The sequence below is a fragment of the Bos indicus genome, chromosome 12 (genome assembly GCF_029378745.1).
Source record: "Bos indicus isolate NIAB-ARS_2022 breed Sahiwal x Tharparkar chromosome 12, NIAB-ARS_B.indTharparkar_mat_pri_1.0, whole genome shotgun sequence".
NCBI lineage: Eukaryota > Metazoa > Chordata > Mammalia > Artiodactyla > Bovidae > Bos > Bos indicus.
In genome coordinates this window covers 64,657,288-64,673,265 of record NC_091771.1, presented here as the reverse complement: position 1 = coordinate 64,673,265, position 15,978 = coordinate 64,657,288, and positions in this window count along the sequence as shown.

Below are 15,978 nucleotides of genomic sequence, written 5' to 3'. Positions count from 1 at the left end.
TTCTCTCATGTGAGCTGCTCAGTGGAGTGGACAATGGAATTATTATTCCTCTAGACTTGCAGACTATATTTTTCTGTGTATAGTAGTAATGGTATGTGCTTGTGTGAGTGTATACATGTGTTCTGAAAAAGTTTATGATGCTCTGCAGGTCAGTCATTCATCAGCCTCTTTTAATGAAATTTTCACATGAATGACTCCTTTCCAGAAAAGTATATTTGGTAGTTCTTTCAACTGTGTGGCCTCTGATGTGGCAGAAGTGGACTTCTTCTTCAATGGAAGATAATCTCTAATCTAGATTATCTATCTGCTTTGTGCCTTAGGGTGTGACCTGGCTCGAAAACTAAAAATGCTATATGGATAGTCCTTCTAGGTGATGCTTAGGAGAAATGACCTTGTCTTTTCTGCTATCAAGGAGGTGATCAGTTGCTAAGGGGATCAACAGAAAATAAATCAGAAAAATTTAGAATGAAACTTACAATAAGAAGTGAACTTTCCTGCCTCAACAAATATAAAATAGAAAGCATATAAAATGATACACTATAACAAAAGTAGGATATTACACTTTTAAATGGAAGAAAATACAGTTTTGAACAAAACATAAAAGTTGATTTTTCAGAAGGAATTCATATTGCACTGTGAACCTGTGTATACAGTCACTTTAGGGAAAATCTAAATGATCATAGAAACATAAATGAAACATTAACATATCAAACTAATGCTTTATCAAATCTGGCTAGTGCATTTTCTTCTTATTTAGACATGTAAGATACTTCACAAGGAAAGCAATTCCATTAAATTCTACATGTAATCAAATTACATTTTAAAGGATGAAATTTGATTATCTATTACTGGTCACACATTTTGTCAGCTTTATACAAATACATTTTGCTGGTTATTGGATGAATGTTTTATTCATTTAATCTCCAAAGTAAATTAACTCTACCTCCCAAAGGGTATATCTCCAAATATACACCAAGACTTCAATATATGAATTCTGGGAGGACACAAACATTCAGTCCATAACAATTCCTTTCCTGGGCACCACCATGAGCCACCTCTCCAAATCCACAAGGATATCCCGTCTCCATTTCAGATGTGCCAACAGAATACATATTACATTGCAAAAATAATATGCCACTTCTTAATGCATTCAAAAATTATAATTCTATTATTTTATGTTAAAATCATGCCTTAAAAGAACCAACAAATCTCTTGTGGTGGAAATTAAAAGCAGAGATTTTGCTTTAAAATACCTTTATAAAGTCCTTTATAATATGCCACAATTCATCACAGAAAAGGGTGAGAATTCTCACATACTGAAGGCTGGGATCACATTCCAGTTCCTTTCTGCAACCTAAATCTCTCTTTATCCCCTTCTGATACCCAAGATAATCTAAAAAGAGTGCTGATGAAATGCATTAGGAAAAGCTTACAATATTTGGCCAAATGGAATTTTTTCTATCAACATATATTGCCATCTTATTAGGGATATATTGATTTCTTCTTAATTTTCTTCCCTTTGTGGTTATAGCCCCACAAAATAACATATTATTGTATTTAAAAAGTGCTTTCCAAAAATAATTGTTAATGCAGCAACCACTGAGAAGACATGCAAAATAATTCAAAACTACAGGAGGGATAAGAACAGTTCTTCACGTCTTTACCACAGCTTCTACGAGTAGTTCATGTACATATTCCTACAGTCTCCAGAGATTTCATCCTGGTCTTCAATTTGTTGTGGACTATACAGGGTAATAATTTCCTCTGTGGTCTAAATCTTCCACAAGATGATAACTTTTACATTCATTTTGCAAGTCTGATTTTTCCTTTCATTTCATATGAAATGTATGTTTAATTACCTAAATGTAACTTTCAAATTAAAGTTATGACACTTTCTAAAAGGACAAAATTCTATAAGCAATACAAGCATAAAAATCAGCAAATATACAAAACTTTATTCTTAACACAAAATTAGTAATACTATGGCATTGATTCTCATAAACATTTCTCTGCTTAGCCCTAAATCCCCTCATGTTTAAAAAATGCTTATCCATTAAGGAAGAAATTTATTACCATCCCAGGGAATTGAAGGTACTTACTGTAAGACATTTAGGTTACATGTAGGAACTGGATCGGTCACTTTAAACCGTAAGTTTCAGTGATCATGTGAATGATTCCATTACTTCAGGAAGTAGACAATCATTTTGCATATGTCTTTGGATCTAAGTTACACTCATTTCTTAATCATCTGTCTATTTATGGAAATTTCTGCTCCCACTCTTCTGGAAAAACTGTTACATAAATGTCCTTCTACTAATTCTGAAGACTTTAAAACTTAATAGATTCCTTAGCTATATAGATTTAATTTAAAATCTTTTAGGCTTAATGAGTTTTTGCATCCTTTCATATTCTTTGGCTCATGGAACACTTAAAGAAAATTAAAATGACAGTCAGTTGATTTTCAGATGTATTGCAGGATTTTATTTGACTTACTATTACAACAAATGTTGATTATTAAACTGATATCCTTTCTTGAAGCAGAGACATTATCCCAACTTTTGTTTATAGTGTTAACTAATTTCTATATATCTAATTAGTAAAACAAATATGTCAGAAATACTAGTTGAATAAGAGGGCTCAAATAATCCTGTTTTTCTTATACTAATCTCCTTTTAAAATACTTTATGTTAATTTACCCCTTGATTGTTATGAATGTATTTTAATTAAATAATAGCCATTAGCCATTATTTTTTCTACCTTCTTTCATACTAGATAACTTGGTTTCTAATGAAAACATAGTTACTTATTTGCTTTATGTGAGAAGGAAATAGAAGACAACAGTTCAGTATTGCTGTGAGTAATGATACCATTGAATAAAGTTCAGTATTCTAACTGCGTTGTTTTGGTTCTTTGATGTACCTGACCGTGTATGTATACAGCTAATTTATTTTTTCTAACATGTCTCATTAACCATCAGTTTGTGTGACTCTATGATTACTTATCTGACAGACCATTTAGTCAATCATTTTTGTTTTCTTTCCATTTAACGGCATTGTTGTTACAGTACCTGACAGTGCTAAGTCCTAACTTAGCAGAGAATCCAAGAGAAATCGAAGACAGAGAATCCAAGAGAAATCGAAGACAGAGAATCCAAGAGAAATGGTCTTTCTTGGTGATCATAAGCAGCAACTGGAGGAAAAAAGGGCCTACCTTCTAGTCTATTGTGAGACAATGAGGGAATTTCAACATGTTAATTTCTAAAGTTCTGTATAACAGTTTCATTTTATAGCTATTTGGTTTATCTACATTATGACCTGTTACTGAGGTATAAATATTTACATATATAAGTTCTAATTAGATGAAGTTATATCTATGCTACAATTAGACAAATGATTTCTATACATTACTATTTAATATTTAGTAATGTATGACATTACAAATGTCATGTTTTCAATTAGATTTTTATTTAATCAAATTCTACTTTGAGTTAAAGCTTTTTAAGTTGGCTTGCTCTTTTTTCTCCTTTTTAAGCTTTTCTTCCTTTTGTATAATCCCTACTGAATGTAATATATTATTCAGTGTTGTGGCAGTAATAACAAGATTTATATTATATATTAGCACATTTAATTCTCCTAATCATAATACTTTATACAGTATAAATTTAAATCTTACTTTTATTGTGTAAATAAGAGGTTAAATTCATTTATTTATTTAAATTTATTTATTTAAATTCATCTATTATTTTGATAGCCTATATTATTATCTGAGAAAAACACATAGACACAGATTTTTTGGTTTTGTATAAAATTCTTTTCTGACTTAGAAGTAAAACTTGTACTTCATTTTATACAATTGTTTGTAGCATCGTCATTTTGTACATACAGACAATCTTAGTGACAAGTCTCAATTTCTAAGAGATGTTTGAATAATACAATCTATTACTTCATTACCATGGTGTGTAAATTCTCCAAAATCCCACTGAGGATGTTTTAAGTAATCAGAGTATATGAAAATGTTATTTTAATCATCAATAATTATCACAAAAATAAGACATTCCATGTTTATTTTATCTAGAAAGTTCAAGTCACAACTTTTTGTTTTTAAAAATCAAATTTATACATACCAGATTTACCAATGCTAGTGTACTTCATTTTAATAGATTTTGAAATCCAGTTTACCATGCATTTTCATTAAGCTGTAAATATTTAGGTTTGGGTAGAATTTCAAGTACCTTTTATGAACTTAAATATATGGTTTATCAAGCTTTTAAAAACTCACATAGTTACACTGAAACTTCAACATCATCATCCACTTTAAAATAAAACATTAAATTTACCAATTTTATTCTATGGCAATATTTTCACTGCCTTTTGAAGCTTTAAAGGATACCTATTAGGAAATTCCCCAGTTTGTAAGAAATGCCTCAGGAAAACAGCAAAATTCATTCTTGCTAAAAGAAGAAAGATTGGAGACAATTTAGCAAGAAGATTGGAGACTATTTGTTCAAATCCAACCACCTAGAACCAGGACTTTAAGACCTTAATCTTAAGGATACATCTTTTTTTCTATCCCATGGCCAGTGACTTGTTTTTATTGGCACATGTTTAAGTTTCTCTCTCTCTAGTTTAACTAACAAAGTGCTCTTTAACTTGGTAAACCCTGCTTTTCCACTGAAAATCCTCCTACATAGTCAAAATATTTTTAAATAAAATATTCTAATTGAATTCTTCATGTTTTGCCCAACTGATATGTTGTTAATATTTTTCTCGGAGGTAGTGAGCGAGGTGTTGTTTTAAACTTCTCCCAGGATATTATCTTAGAGGAACTTGACGAGATGTTATAACCTCTCCTTGGTTTATTTAAGGAAGGCAATTATGAGCTTAGTCTTTCTTTTATAGTCCCCATCCTCCCACAGTATCTTGCTTCCATCTGGAATTCTATTTCTATCTGATATTCCAGGATATCATGGGCTGAGGATTCATCAGGGAAAGTCATCATTTTGGATTGCTCAGGTGGTAAAGAATCCACCTGCAATGCAGGATACACAGGAGCTTTGGGTTCCATCTCTGGGTTGGGAAGATCCCTGGAGAAGGAAATGGCAAGCCACTCCAGTATTCTTGCCTGAAAAATCCCATGGACAGAAGAGCCTGATGGGCTACAGTCCATGGGGTCCCAAACAGGTGGGCAGGACTGCTGTACACACACAACACCCATGGCCTGAAAAGGTATTAGACTTCACTTGTAGTTAAAGTAAAGTAAATTAAAACCACAGTAGTCACAGATTTATATCTGTGAAATCAGATAATACCAAGGATCTGAGAAGTGGGTCAAAGGGACCTGGGAATACCAGACCACCTGACCTGTCTTTTGAGAAACCTGTATGCAGGTCAGGAAGCAACAGTTAGAACTGGACATGGAACAAAAGACTGGTTCCAAATCGGGAAAGGAGCACATCAAGGCTGTATATTGTCCCCCTGTTTATTTAATTTATATGCAGAGTACATCATAAGACATGCTGGGCTAGAAGAAACACAAGTTGAAATCAAGATTGCTGGGACAAATATCAATAACCTCAGATATGGAGATGACACCACCCTTATGGCAGAAAGTGAAGAAGAACTAAAGAGCCTCTTGATGAACGTGAAAGAGGAAAGTGAAAAAGTTGGCTTAAAGCTCAACATTCAGAAAACTAAGATCATGGCATCTGGTCCTATCACCTCATGGCAAACAGATGGGGAAACAGTGGAAACTGTGGCTGACTTTATTTTGGGAGGCTCCAAAATCATTGCAGATGGTAATTGAAGCCACGAAATTAAAAGACGCTTACTCCTTGGAAGGAAAGTTATGACCAACTAAGACAGCATATTAAAAAGCAGAGACAATTCTTTGTCAACAAAGGTCTGTCTAGTCAAGGCTATGGTTTTTCCAGTAGTCATGTACGGATGTGAGAGTTGGACTATAAAGAAAGCTGAGTGTGGAAGAATTGATGCTTTTGAGCTGTGGTGTTGGAGAAGACTCTTGAGAGTCCCTTGGACTGCAAGGAGATCCAACCAGTCCATTCTAAAGCAAATCAGTCCTGGTGTTCACTGGAAAGACTGATGTTGAAGCTGACACTCCAATACTTTGGCCACCTGATGCGAAGACCTGTCTCATTTGAAAAGATCCTGATACTGGGAAAGATTGAGGGCAGGAGGAGAAGGGGACGACAGAGAATGAGATGTTTGGATGGTATCACTGACTCAATGGACATGAATTTGGGTAGACTTTGGGAGTTGGTGATGGATAGGGAGCCCTGGCGTGCTGCGGTTCACCGGGTCGCGAAGAGTCGGACATGACTGAGCAACTGAACTGAACTTAACTGAACTGGAAATTTAAAAGGACACCACTGCTTTGGAAATTTATTGCGTGTTCTTGTGAATTAGACTGTTTTCATACCTTATCCCATAGCAGTTCAACCATTAGATGCATAGCTACATGGTACAACTGTTAAAATGAACAGCTACAATCATGGCCTGATCCTATCCGGGAAGAAAGGTTTAAATTTTGCCACACAGCCAGCACCTGTCATTAACACCAATATATAAGGTTGCTTTTGAAGCAGCAGCAAGTCCGGAGTTGATACTGAACACGAAGTCAATGTTATATATGTCCAAATTTCCTGGTAAGTATAATTAATGAGCTGCCGCAGAGTATCAATATGGGCCAATGTGAACTAGAGGGCCAGGAAAGAAGGCAAAGACTCAGAGAGTTCATCACACTTAGGTTTGGAAATAAAGATACCAAGGGTCAGGAATTCATTTTACAGCAACTAGGCAGTAAGATGACTTTATTAAAACATTTGAAGACCTAAACTTAGGTCCTCATAATGGCATGAGACACAAGAACCAAGAATGGAAAAGGAAAATTGTCCTTTCATACTAATAAACACTCCATTTATGTATGGAAGAAAAGTAAAGAGAAAGCACCAAGGCTGCTTTTGATAGCCGTTGATGTATAATGGAATGCCACTCTGACTGAACACTGTCAGTCTCTGTTACCTACATAAACCACTGCTTGCCGTCAGTATTTCAAAATTGTTTATTTACAGAGAACAAAGTTAAGTTGTATTCTAAAAGTCAAAGTTGAGGATGCACTGTTCTACCAGGCAATCTATTTAACTATTAAATTGCAGTACTCTGTATCCCAGAGATTGATGCCATATAATCACTGATGAAAGACCGAATGTCAAACTCCCTGATATCATAAATCAGCTTTTATACTACAAGCCTCATTCAGATGTGCTTTTAATCTAAATTTAGTGACTGAGTTTAATAGTGTGTGAAGAAAAGCAAAGACAAATCCTTTTTCACAGAACCATATTATATTTTCGTTTGCACAATATGAAAATAATGCTTTTTGTTTATACCAAAGAATATGGTTTCTCTAAAACAAAATTGAAGCTAATAATGCAAGGCAAATTTATTATCTTCATTCAACTAATGACCAGAAAAAGAATATGCCTGGGAATTTTAGAAAAAGAAAGCAGCTTTAACTCCTTAATTTACAACATCGTATTTCTTTTATTCTCAGAATTGGATTAGCAGTTTCAATCCACATTCAAAAATTTTTTTAGAAATCACTAAAATAATAAGCATTCAAGGGTTTTAGCAGTAATACTAGATGGCCAAAATTAGTTTAGTTTAGTTGCTCAGTCATGTTCCACTCTTTGCAATCCCATGGTCTGTAGCCCACCAAGCTCCTCCATCCATGGGATTTTCCAGGCAAGAGTACTGGAGTGGGTTGCCATTTCCTTCTCCAGAGGATCTTCCCGACCCCGGGGATTGAACCCGGGTCTCCCACATTGTAGGCAGACGCTTTACCATCTGAGCCACCAGGGAAGTCAAAATAAATGGCCAAAAATAAATGGAACTATATTAAAGTTTTGAGTGACTATAAACCAGAATTCTAGTATTCTATTCATACTTAGTCAAACAATTGGAACCAAAAAGTCATAAATTTTTTAGCTAAGTAAAAATTCATGTTTCTAAAATATATATATGTATATATATTACATATATGTAGAGAAAAACTTTTCTATTATACTTGATATTATACTTGATATTGATACTTGCTTGAGAAAGAACAGCAAACAAAAGAGACAGAAAAATTGGAAAACATAAACTAAATGAAATAGGAGCACTGAATATGAAATAGAAAATGTGAAACAAACTAGATAAAAGTAAAAGATCATTATATAGTCTAATTGTTTTTAAATGTTGCTGCTCATAAGAATCACACCTGGAAATTTGGAGAAAATATATCTGGGCATTTGTATGTTTCAAAAAATTCCAAGATAAGAAAGACTTTAAAAAGTGATTGCAGGTTTTTTTTTTTTTTTTTTATTAAATCATAGTTTCAGTGATACAGAATTCTATTATTTTCTGTTGACCAATCATGATACAATGGTATTAGAATGAATAATAGTTACATAATCACAATAGTAAAAATGTGTATATGTTTTCACAATCAACAGCAAGACAAAAAATGTGAGATAATTACAATCACAAGGCATGATGGAAGCATGATTAACCTAACAATATAAATGAATCACATACAGTTTGGGAAGTTAAGTAGTGTGATGTGGTAAGCCGAAGTACATACACACATCTGTTTTCACTGTTCACAGCAATAATTCAGTCAATGCTGAATTAACTAAATCAGGAAATGAGGAAGGCACTTTCTAAAGAAGTAAAAGTTTAGAGTTATAAAGACACTTACTAAAGAAATAAAAATATTAGCAAAACCCAGCAGAATGAAGAGGGGGAGAAATTTGTTTTAATAAAAATGAATATCATCAAGCTTGTCATCAATAATATAAAACTTTAAAAATAGCATTTATAAGCAAGTCATGCAAGCTTATATTACTAAAGCATAAGTGAGAAAAGGGAAAATATCCTCAGCTGTTCTGTAAGGCAATGAACAACTAGGGGCTTAAAGTGATGTTCATAAAATTTTTTTTATAATTAATGTTAGAAAGAAATTCAATAGACAATTGTGATACTTCTGATACTAATCAAGATGAGTAACAGAACAGATATATCTTCCTAACTGAAACAATTAAAAAGACTAAAGTATAGATGGAATTGTTCTCATACATTGGACAGCAGAGAGTGTAAGACCCATGATACCTGAGGAAGGAAGGAAAACACAGGAGATGAGCTGGAAGACTGACACAGTTCACTTCCTCCTGGAGAGGAGTAAGCCTGGCTTCCTGCCAATTTAGGAGTTAGAATATGGGCTCTCCCTGAGTTGAGAGGTTTTGTGGGGGTGGCTCTAGGGAAAACAAGATGACAAGATTACTTTTGAGGACAGAGCTCCCCAGAAAAAAAACTCTGATTATCTATCGGTATATTCTTCTTGAGTTTTCTTCTGAGCACTGATCAGAGAATGGATGTAAGGAAACTAGCTAAGGCTCAGGTATGAAAACCTTGAAAGAATTTAAGGTAATAAATCCACGCACTCATATGTGACCAAGAACAGTTTTTATTTTCAATAGCCAGAGCATAAAAATCCTTCCAATTCATTGTGTATAATACCAAGAAGGGCATTGCCTTGATGGTATGGCACACTTGGACCTAGATTAATGGCCGCTATTATACTGCCTAACAAAGCCTAAAAGCAAGACTCAAAAGGATGAAACTGTTCCCAAGTAATTTAGATGTGTTCCAGTACAACACTCAGGAATACTTAAAGGGATACAAAAGTATCTACCACTTCCAAGTTAAAAATCACAAGTATCTATCAGATAAGTATCTATCAGATACTTATCTAAGTATCTATCAGAAATTATCAGGCATGCAAAATGCAAAATTATATATATGTATATATGTATGGGGGCTTCCCAGGTGGTGCTAATGGTAAAGAATCCACCTCAGCTTCCAACGCAGGAGACATAAGAGACATGAGTTCGGTCCCTGGGTCGGCAAGAAACAGTCCAACATGACTGAAGCGACTTAGCACGAATGCAACTCCCAGGTGTGATTTTTGCTCCCGATATCCCCACGGGATCAAGCTGAGGCTTATTTTCACTTGAAATCATATCCTTGCTTAGTTTTCCTTTCCTATCCTTTTTTCCTGATTTCCTCATTTTTCATGAGATCACTTCTCAAATAAATTGCTGGGTCAAGAACCCCCATCTCTGCTTCTAGGAACCCTACTCTAAGATAGTGAGTACCAGGAATTGTTCTAAGAAGCGGTATCTAAAGATGGTATTCTGGAGAGGAATCATGGGCTGGCCAGATGATAAAAAGAATTCTTTCACTGGTGGGGAAATGGAGCATCAGTAATCCAAAGCATGCTGTAGCAATGCAGTTTGTTCTTGCTTTTTAGTCACTCAATCATGTCCAACTCTTTGCCGTCTCATGGACGCCCGCCAGCTTCCTCTCTCCATAGATTTCCCAGGCAAGAATACCAGAGTGGATTGTCATTTTCTTCTCCAGGGGATCTTCCCAACCCAGGGATCGATACTGTGGTGGATTCTTTACTGCTGAGCCACCAGGAAAGCCCATATATATGTGTATATATCTTGTGCTGTGCTATGCTAAGATGCTTCAGTCGTGTCTGACTCTGTACGACCCTATGGACTGCAGCTCACCATGCCCCTCTGTCCATGGGATTCTTCAGGAAAGAACAGTGGAGTGGATTGCCATCACCTCTTCCAAGGGATCTTCCAGACCAAGGGATCAAACCTGGGTCTCCTGAATTGCAGGCAGATTCTTTACTATCTGAGCCACCAGGAAAGCCCTATATAATCTTATAAATTCAGATATTTGAATTCTAATTCATCTGAATTTTTCATATATATGTGAGTTATATATTTATCGATACATGTAACTTATAAACTATAAAACTCTGAAATATAAAAATCCATTATATAAGATGAAAAATATGTGGATGTGATTAATTGAGCATTAGATGGTACAGAAAAAGAGATTGGTAAACTTGAATACATAGCAGTAGAAACTATGCAAAATTAAATGCAGATTAAAAATTATAGAAACAAAATAACCAGGAAAAAAGAGCAAATTCAAATGCTTTCAATGTATATATAATTGAAGCCCCTAAAAGAAAGAAAGGTAAGGGAAAAATATTATGAAGAAATAATGGTGAAAATTTTCACCAACCTCTGCTCTGTAGAGGTCCATTATGAAGATGGACAGAGAGGCCTGGCGTGCTGCAGTCCATGGGGTCGCAGAATCGGACGTGACTGAGCAACTGAACTACACTGAACTGAAGAAGAGAGTTACATGAGAACATTATATTTGTAATGAGCACGTGAAACTCAAAGCTGTTGATTTAAACCTTGAATGGAGGCTAAAGGTGAGGTGAGAGTTTTCTAGCCACGACCTTGCGACTTCTCAGTGAGCTTCCTCATATTGCTTTGTCACTATTAACACACATCAAAACCCCAAAGCAGTATATTAAACAACTATTTAAATCACAAACCTCTGACTTCTTTTCCTCTTTATCCCTCTTTCCTTGGAGATGCCAAAGGAATAGATAAAATGCAAAAAATAGAGAAATTTTCTATCTGAATGAGATGATGGATGGTCATCAAACTTGTTGCAGGAATCCTTTCATAATTTATGAGAGTAAAATTATTTTCTTGTACACTTGAAACTTACACTGTGCTGTTTGTCAATTATATTACAATAGAACTGGAAGATAAAAAACCAAAGGAAAAAAAGAAAACAGATGTAGATAACAGATCCAGATATCTTACTGAGACAGAGAAACACATTCATATTACTGATAAAAATAAAGAAAAAAATATTAAAGGAGAGAGAGAAGTCTTTAAAAACATTAAATTGTTTTAAAATGTATTTATTTATTTATTTTAAAAATAAAGGAGAAGAAAGAAGATGACAGGTACCATAAATAACATGGAGATTGGAGAAAATTTTTAGACAAATTTTCAAGGGAAAGCATAATGTTTTGGGGACAGCTGTTAGGTGAGGAAAATTTTATGGAAACATTTGTTAACCTGTATAATGCTTCAGTGTCCTCAAATTGTTTTTTGTTGTTGCTAAATATCTACATATTCCAAAAACTTTTGAGAGTTGAATTAACGTAAATGGTACAGTATATGAGGCAATACCTGAAGCCAAGTAAAATAAGGTCAGTTTTTCTCTGGGTTTATGTTTCCCTGATAGCTCAGTTGGTAAAGAATCCACCTGCAATGCAGGAGACCCTGGTTTGATCCCCTGGAGAAGGGAAAGGCTACCGACTCCAGTACCCTGGCCTGGAGAATTCCATGGACTATACAGTCCATGGGGTTGCAAAGAGTCAGACACAACTGAGTGACTTTCACTTTCTGTTATTTTTTTACCTCTTTTGATTATTTAACATGGAAGCCATTCAGCACTAGTAGACTTTTTAGAGAAAAACATTAAGACTTAGTTTGATCCCTTTTATCTCATGTCAGCCTTCTATTTCTCACGCTAAGTTGGTTTCCACTTTTGTGGAAACTTTTCCACAAAGTTCTTTTGACTTTTTTTCCAAGAGGATAATTTCTTTTAGACTTTTTTTTTTTTTTAGAGACACTATGCACAAACTCTACACCCTGGTGTTACCTCTAGCATATTAATCCTTTTCTAGTCATAGTTCTATGACTAAGTTGCCAGCTAGCATTACTGCAATCTATTTACAAGCATTATACACAACTTTAGACCTGTTCATTAATAGCTAAACTTCGTATTTTCTCTAAGATAGAGTTATTTTATAAGTTTAACAAGTTATTCATTTGCAACAACAACAACAAAACATTTTTCCCCCTCATTTTTAAAATAACAACAGTTTTTTGTACTTTAAACCCTACAGATAATAACAGTACCACAGGGTAGTGATCTTTTACTCATTTAATGGACACACGAATCACTTAAGAGATATTACTAAAATGCGGATTTTGATTTTGTAGGTCTGAGGTGGGGGCCTGATATTCTATATTTCTATCAACCTCCCAAATGATATTAATGGAGATGGCTTGCAGGTTCTACTTTCAGTAGCACAGAACTAGACTGTAGTGAGAAAATGAGAGAAGAAATCTGGTTCCCAGTGTATCAATATAGAGCAAAATTATTTCACTGTCTTGGATCACTCATCCCACAATTGTTACGTGAAAGAGAAACTTATATACCTTTAAAACACTGCTTTTTTGGTATTCTCTTTGCTATAGCTATTTTGTTGCTGTTGTTTAGTCACTAAGTAGTGTCTGACTCTTTAGCTATTAGAGTTAACCTTAACGAATACATATGACTTCATTTCTAAAGTGTCTTCATGAAGCAGAATACATCATGTCTGTATTCTATATTGGAATCAGGACTCAGGAGAGCAAAGTGGGTGTCTGTTTTCAAGGAGACTTCCAGGAAGTCCCACACTATTCTCTGTACTTTATTGTCCAGAGCTTTGTCATATGCATTTATTTATCTGAAAGAGAGGCTAAGAAATTGAGTTTTGATTATGATCAACCATGGTTTTATTACAAATAGGGTGATCACAGAGTTTACTGTAGAACTAGCATATGTTGATGGTGAAATTGGATACTACAAAGAATTATCTTGGAACAACACAGTTAACCCAACTTGGTTCAGGCAAACTGGAATATATGCCCATCTTTCTTATAAAGTAGAAAGAAAGAATGTTCGGGTTGAAAACTACTCAACACGGAGTGCTCCCCAAGAATCATCTGGAGAGAGAATGTGAAAGGAATGGGACATGATACACAAATCAGAGACCTTAATAGAGCTTTCTTTAAAATGCTGACTTAACTCCTAGAGGGTTTCATTATACATTTTATTTATAAAGTTCCTTTTTGAGTGCAAAGCTTCTTTTGAATGATCAAAGATTAACTATATAGTAGGGCAGACCCTTAGAGAAACTATGCTTTTTATAACTGAGAAATGGTGTTATGGAAAGCTGGGGCTAGTTCCAGGAAGTGCTACTTATTCATGGTTAGGGAGCACTTCTGAGATGCTGAGATACTTCTGGAAAGTATCAGAGACTGAAATGTGATAAAGGCTGGTGATGTGCTAAAAGTCCAGCCTATGAGATTATCTGAGTCCTTTGAAAAACATAGCCCTATAATGACTGAGTCAAAATGTCCAAATATTCCTGGGCAGGGAGGATGCAGGGAGCTATAAAGCAGTAAAGTGTGAATAGTTGGCATTGTTTTAGTTGCTAAGTCATGTCTGACTCTTTTGTGCCCCCAGGGACTGTAGCTCATAAGGCTCCTCTGTCCATGGGATTTCCCAGGAAAGAATACTGAAGTGGGTTGCCATTTCCTTCTCCAGGGGTCTTCCTGACCGAGGGATCGAACCCCCATCTCCTGCATCAGCAGGCAGACTCTTTACCACTGAGATGTGAGGGAGGACCATGAATATCTACGAAAAAGCTTAAGGCAGATGTCATATATATTATGTGGCTGGAGACTGTGAGCAAAATGCTTTGAATTCTCAAATAGGCCAGCTTGATATAGTTTCAGGTAGGCCTTAATAATTAAGTAAAACATTTCATTCTGAGCTTACCTGACACAATGTGACTACTCACAAATATTTTTCCTAGTTATTTAGACTAGTTGGGCACATGGAAGAATGGCTAGCTCTCACTTTTTAGAGGGGGGAACATCAAACTTGGAAAAGGCCCACTGGTGTTTCCAGCACAGATCCTGACAGCAATAAGGAAGAGGAGAAAATATAAAAGCTAAATGGTTTAAAGATATGTCAGCTTAGTTTTGTGAATTTGGGTTATTGATGCTCTTACTTAAGCTTCCCAATGCTGGCTAAAAATATAAGAGAAACAGAGTAAACCCAAAGTAGGCACCAACGAAAAGACAGGGGAATGTGATAAGAAATTATCTCTATCTTAAGGACTGCAGGCATGAACCTAGAACCTGTTACACAGAGTGAAGTAAGTCGGAAAGAAAAAAACAAATATCATATATTAATGCATATATATGGAGTCTAGAAAAATGGTACTGATTAACCTATTTGCAGGGCAGCAGTGGAGATGCAGGCATCGAGAACAGGCTTATGGACACAGTGGGAGAGGGGGAGGATGAAATGAATTGATAGAGTAGTATGGACGCATATGTAAAAGAGATAGCCAGTGGGAATTTGTTGTTAATTGCAGTGAGCTCGGATCTGGTGCTCTGTGACAACCTAGAGGGGTGGGAGGGGGATTTCTTAGGGAGGGGACATATGTACTTAAGGTTGATTCATGTTGATGTATGGCACAAACCAACACAATATTGTAACGTAATCATCTTCCAATTAAAAATAAATTTTAAAAATATGCGGCAAATAGAAAGTATTCTGAAGATGGGGGGAACCTTTCCTCTGCCTTCCTGGAACACTTTCATTTCAGGTTACTCCTCTGATAGTTTTCAAACTCCTCAAAAGAGATAGGGCCTAAAGAGGAGTTGGAAACAGAAGGATTTTGAAAAGCAGTCATCATAGGTAGTACACTGCAGATTATCACTATGTTCCAATGATTCTAGACAAATATATAGACTAAATCATACTGTACAATAGCTGTTCCCCGTGGCTCATCTAAACCTATTCATAAGTGGTTGATGCAATCACCCACACAAGTATTTCCTGAAGAGAGAAGGAGCAAGACTGGGTTCAGCTGAAAGGACACACTACATCTGTATTTTGATCACATCCAAGAAATCTGAAGGGAGGCGCGGTATAGAATAAATTGTAACTTCTCGAGGCAGCATGCCTGCATCAGATACTTATATGCCTTTCCTTTCATGTTATATGTACAATGACACAAAATCAAATAAAAGTTGAAAATATTTGTCCCTGGTTCTATTCTGAGGCTGTATGTATTGGATCTTGTCTTCAAATCTTCCCAAATGAAACATTTGAGAGCTTTCATTTTTGCAAAGAGAAATTGAGAAGAAACTCTAAGCCAAGAACAATGTTTATTTCATCCATG